Genomic DNA, 5,000 nt, shown 5'->3' with positions numbered 1-5,000 from the left:
GCACTGCTCCTGCTGGAATATGAAGTTCCCTTAAGAGAAGGCAAAAAGTGAAGAAAAAGGCCTAGCGTGGAGTAGTGCAAAGAGCTGCCGGCAGCCAGGCTGCAAAGTAGAAGAGGAGTAAGTGAGAAGCCCGTCTCTGCCTACAGCCACACCACCCTGAACATGCCCGATCTCGTCTGATCTCGGAAGCTAAGCAGGGTCGGGCCTGGTTAGTACTTGGATGGGAGACCACCTGGGAATACCAGGTGCTGTAGGCTTTTGCTTTTCCTCACTTCCACCAGCAGGGGGTCACTCTCCTCCATGCCATTTTTACATTCACTTTTTACACTGCACACTTGCTTCTTTTACATTCGCTTTCTGTCTTGCACTATTTAGTCCTTGCAAAATCCTAGTATTTTCATTCGTACCGCTATCACTCTTAGCAGCTGCAGCCGCAGCGGGCGTGGTGGCCACCAGCGTTGTGGCTTTTTACTTTTAATAATAGCAGGCTTCATTTCCATAGCATCTGGGCCTCCCGCCGGGCTGGAGGCCATAGCTAGTAACCTGCAGACCAATTTACAGGGCAAGACAGGCTGAACATCTTTGCAGGCAACGCGCCCTAGGAAAAGAGAAGCCGACTGAAAAGCAGCTTCGCTTCCAGGCACGGGCAACCATCTTACCTTCTTCCTTAGCCGACTCCTGGACAACGGGCTCCGGCCCAGCTTGCTCTTTCTTTCACCCCCGGGATGGTTTCTTAACCCTGCGCAGACCCTGCGCCCAGCCCTTTTGAAAGAGGGCGGCTGCGGCCTGTGACTGGTTGCTGAACCACACCTGTGGGTATAAGGGCCGCCCACAGCCCTTGCACTGCTCCTGCTGGAATATGAAGTTCCCTTAAGAGAAGGCAAAAAGTGAAGAAAAAGGCCTAGCGTGGAGTAGTGCAAAGAGCTGCCGGCAGCCAGGCTGCAAAGTAGAAGAGGAGTAAGTGAGAGGCCTGTCTCTGCCTACGGCCACACCACCCTGAACACGCCCGATCTCGTCTGATCTCGGAAGCTAAGCAGGGTCGGGCCTGGTTAGTACTTGGATGGGAGACCGCCTGGGAATACCAGGTGCTGTATGCTTTTGCTTTTCCTCACTTCCACCAGCAGGGGGTCACTCTCCTCTATGCTATTTTTACATTCACTTTTTACACTGCACACTTGCTTCTTTTACATTCGCTTTCTCTCTTGCACTCTTTAACCTTGCAAAATCCTAGTATTCTCATTCGTACCGCTATCACTCTTAGCAGCTGCAGCCGCAGCGGGCGTGGTGGCCACCAGCGTTGTGGCTTTTTACTTTTAATAATAGCAGGCTTCATTTCCATAGCATCTGGGCCTCCCGCCGGGCTGGAGGCCATAGCTAGTAACCTGCAGACCAATTTACAGGGCAACACAGGCTGAACATCTTTGAGGGCAACGCGCCCAAGGAAAAGAGAAGCCGACTGAAAAGCAGCTTCGCTTCCAGGCACGGGCAACCATCTCACCTTCTTCCTTAGCCGACTCCTGGACAACGGGCTCCGGCCCAGCTTGCTCTTTCTTTCACCCCCGGGATGGTTTCTTAGCCCTGCGCAGACCCTGCGCCCAGCCCTTTTGAAAGAGGGCGGCTGCGGCCTGTGACTGGTTGCTGAACCACACCTGTGGGTATAAGGGCCGCCCCCAGCCCTTGCACTGCTCCTGCTGGAATATGAAGTTCCCTTAAGAGAAGGCAAAAAGTGAAGAAAAAGGCCTAGCGTGGAGTAGTGCAAAGAGCTGCCGGCAGCCAGGCTGCAAAGTAGAAGAGGAGTAAGTGAGAGGCCTGTCTCTGCCTACGGCCACACCACCCTGAACACGCCCGATCTCGTCTGATCTCGGAAGCTAAGCAGGGCCAGGCCTGGTTAGTACTTGGATGGGAGACCGCCTGGGAATACCAGGTGCTGTAGGCTTTTGCTTTTCCTCACTTCCACCAGCAGGGGGTCACTCTCCTCTATGCCATTTTTACATTCACTTTTTACACTGCACACTTGCTTCTTTTACATTCGCTTTCTCTCTTGCACTCTTTAGTCCTTGCAAAATCCTAGTATTCTCATTCGTACCGCTATCACTCTTAGCAGCTGCAGCCGCAGCGGGCGTGGTGGCCACCAGCGTTGTGGCTTTTTACTTTTAATAATAGCAGGCTTCATTTCCATAGCATCTGGGCCTCCCGCCGGGCTGGAGGCCATAGCTAGTAACCTGCAGACCAATTTACAGGGCAACACAGGCTGAACATCTTTGAGGGCAACGCGCCCAAGGAAAAGAGAAGCCGACTGAAAAGCAGCTTCGCTTCCAGGCACGGGCAACCATCTCACCTTCTTCCTTAGCCGACTCCTGGACAACGGGCTCCGGCCCAGCTTGCTCTTTCTTTCACCCCCGGGATGGTTTCTTAGCCCTGCGCAGACCCTGCGCCCAGCCCTTTTGAAAGAGGGCGGCTGCGGCCTGTGACTGGTTGCTGAACCACACCTGTGGGTATAAGGGCCGCCCCCAGCCCTTGCACTGCTCCTGCTGGAATATGAAGTTCCCTTAAGACAAGGCAAAAAGTGAAGAAAAAGGCCTAGCGTGGAGTAGTGCAAAGAGCTGCCGGCAGCCAGACTGCAAAGTAGAAGAGGAGTAAGTGAGAGGCCTGTCTCTGCCTACGGCAACACCACCCTGAACACGCCCGATCTCGTCTGATCTTGGAAACTAAGCAGGGTCGGGCCTGGTTAGTACTTGGATGGGAGACCACCTCGGAATGCCAGGAGCTGTAGGCTTTTGCTTTTCCTCACTTCCACCAGCAGGGAGTCACTCTCCTCTATGCCAATTTTACATTCACTTTTTACACTGCACACTTGCTTCTTTTACATTCGCTTTCTCTCTTGCACTCTTTAGTCCTTGCAAAATCCTAGTATTCTCATTCGTACCGCTATCACTCTTAGCAGCTGCAGCCGCAGCGGGCGTGGTGGCCACCAGCGTTGTGGCTTTTTACTTTTAATAATAGCAGGCTTCATTTCCATAACATCTGGGCCTCCCGCCGGGCTGGAGGCCATAGCTAGTAACCTGCAGACCAATTTACAGAGCAACACAGGCTGAACATCTTTGAGGGCAACGCGCCCTAGGAAAAGAGAAGCCGACTGAAAAGCAGCTTCGCTTCCAGGCACGGGCAACCATCTCACCTTCTTCCTTAGCCGACTCCTGGACAACGGGCTCCGGCCCAGTTTGCTCTTTCTTTCACCCCCGGGATGGTTTCTTAGCCCTGCGCAGACCCTGCGCCCAGCCCTTTTGAAAGAGGGCGGCTGCGGCCTGTGACTGGTTGCTGAACCACACCTGTGGGTATAAGGGCCGCCCCCAGCCCTTGCACTGCTCCTGCTGCAATATGAAGTTCCCTTAAGAGAAGGCAAAAAGTGAAGACAAAGGCCTAGCGTGGAGTAGTGCAAAGTGCTGCCAGCAGCCAGGCTGCAAAGTAGAAGAGGAGTAAGTGAGAGGCCCATCTCTGCCTACGGCCACACCACCCTGAACACGCCCGATCTCGTCTGATCTCGGAAGCTAAGCAGGGCCGGGCCTGGTTAGTACTTGGATGGGAGACCACCTGGGAATACCAGGTGCTGTAGGCTTTTGCTTTTCCTCACTTCCACCAGCAGGGGGTCACTCTCCTCTATGCCATTTTTACATTCACTTTTTACACTGCACACTTGCTTCTTTTACATTCGCTTTCTGTCTTGCACTATTTAGTCCTTGCAAAATCCTAGTATTCTCATTCGTACCGCTATCACTCTTAGCAGCTGCAGCCGCAGCGGGCGTGGTGGCCACCAGCGTTGTGGCTTTTTACTTTTAATAATAGCAGGCTTCATTTCCATAGCATCTGGGCCTCCCGCCGGGCTGGAGGCCATAGCTAGTAACCTGCAGACCAATTTACAGGGCAAGACAGGCTGAACATCTTTGCAGGCAACGCGCCCTAGGAAAAGAGAAGCCGACTGAAAAGCAGCTTCGCTTCCAGGCACGGGCAACCATCTTACCTTCTTCCTTAGCCGACTCCTGGACAACGGGCTCCGGCCCAGCTTGCTCTTTCTTTCACCCCCGGGATGGTTTCTTAACCCTGCGCAGACCCTGCGCCCAGCCCTTTTGAAAGAGGGCGGCTGCGGCCTGTGACTGGTTGCTGAACCACACCTGTGGGTATAAGGGCCGCCCCCAGCCCTTGCACTGCTCCTGCTGGAATATGAAGTTCCCTTAAGAGAAGGCAAAAAGTGAAGAAAAAGGCCTAGCGTGGAGTAGTGCAAAGAGCTGCCGGCAGCCAGGCTGCAAAGTAGAAGAGGAGTAAGTGAGAGGCTTGTCTCTGCCTACAGCCACACCACCCTGAACACGCCCGATCTCGGAAGCTAAGCAGGGCCAGGCCTGGTTAGTACTTGGATGGGAGACCGCCTGGGAATACCAGGTGCTGTAGGCTTTTGCTTTTCCTCACTTCCACCAGCAGGGGGTCACTCTCCTCTATGCTATTTTTACATTCACTTTTTACACTGCACACTTGCTTCTTTTACATTCGCTTTCTCTCTTGCACTCTTTAGTCCTTGCAAAATCCTAGTATTCTCATTCGTACCGCTATCACTCTTAGCAGCTGCAGCCGCAGCGGGCGTGGTGGCCACCAGCGTTGTGGCTTTTTACTTTTAATAATAGCAGGCTTCATTTCCATAGCATCTGGGCCTCCCGCCGGGCTGGAGGCCATAGCTAGTAACCTGCAGACCAATTTACAGGGCAACACAGGCTGAACATCTTTGAGGGCAACGCGCCCAAGGAAAAGAGAAGCCGACTGAAAAGCAGCTTCGCTTCCAGGCACGGGCAACCATCTCACCTTCTTCCTTAGCCGACTCCTGGACAACGGGCTCCGTCCCAGCTTGCTCTTTCTTTCACCCCCGGGATGGTTTCTTAGCCCTGCGCAGACCCTGCGCCCAGCCCTTTTGAAAGAGGGCGGCTGCGGCCTGTGACTGGTTGCTGAACCACACC

The 5,000-nt window shown here is 53.7% G+C and overlaps 4 non-coding genes and 2 pseudogenes across 4 annotated transcripts; all 6 read left to right on the top strand.

Annotated features, from left to right (window-relative positions):
* Window positions 1-138: 138 nt before the first annotated feature.
* Window positions 139-257, top strand: LOC142201758 (5S ribosomal RNA). Its single transcript, XR_012715650.1, has one exon. It is a non-coding gene; the product is annotated as a 5S ribosomal RNA (ribosomal RNA).
* A 721-nt stretch (window positions 258-978) lies between these two features.
* On the top strand, window positions 979-1,097 carry LOC142201800 (5S ribosomal RNA). Its single transcript, XR_012715690.1, has one exon. It is a non-coding gene; the product is annotated as a 5S ribosomal RNA (ribosomal RNA).
* A 720-nt stretch (window positions 1,098-1,817) lies between these two features.
* On the top strand, window positions 1,818-1,936 carry LOC142201933 (5S ribosomal RNA). Its single transcript, XR_012715816.1, has one exon. It is a non-coding gene; the product is annotated as a 5S ribosomal RNA (ribosomal RNA).
* A 721-nt stretch (window positions 1,937-2,657) lies between these two features.
* Window positions 2,658-2,776, top strand: LOC142202211 (5S ribosomal RNA; annotated as a pseudogene).
* Window positions 2,777-3,497: 721 nt separating this feature from the next.
* On the top strand, window positions 3,498-3,616 carry LOC142201550 (5S ribosomal RNA). The gene has a single exon (XR_012715536.1). It is a non-coding gene; the product is annotated as a 5S ribosomal RNA (ribosomal RNA).
* Window positions 3,617-4,337: 721 nt separating this feature from the next.
* LOC142201454 (5S ribosomal RNA) lies at window positions 4,338-4,446 on the top strand (annotated as a pseudogene).
* The last annotated feature ends 554 nt before the right edge of the window (window positions 4,447-5,000 follow it).

The sequence above is a fragment of the Leptodactylus fuscus genome, chromosome 4 (assembly GCF_031893055.1).
Source record: "Leptodactylus fuscus isolate aLepFus1 chromosome 4, aLepFus1.hap2, whole genome shotgun sequence".
NCBI lineage: Eukaryota > Metazoa > Chordata > Amphibia > Anura > Leptodactylidae > Leptodactylus > Leptodactylus fuscus.
This window is presented reverse-complemented; position numbering and strand designations above follow the sequence as displayed.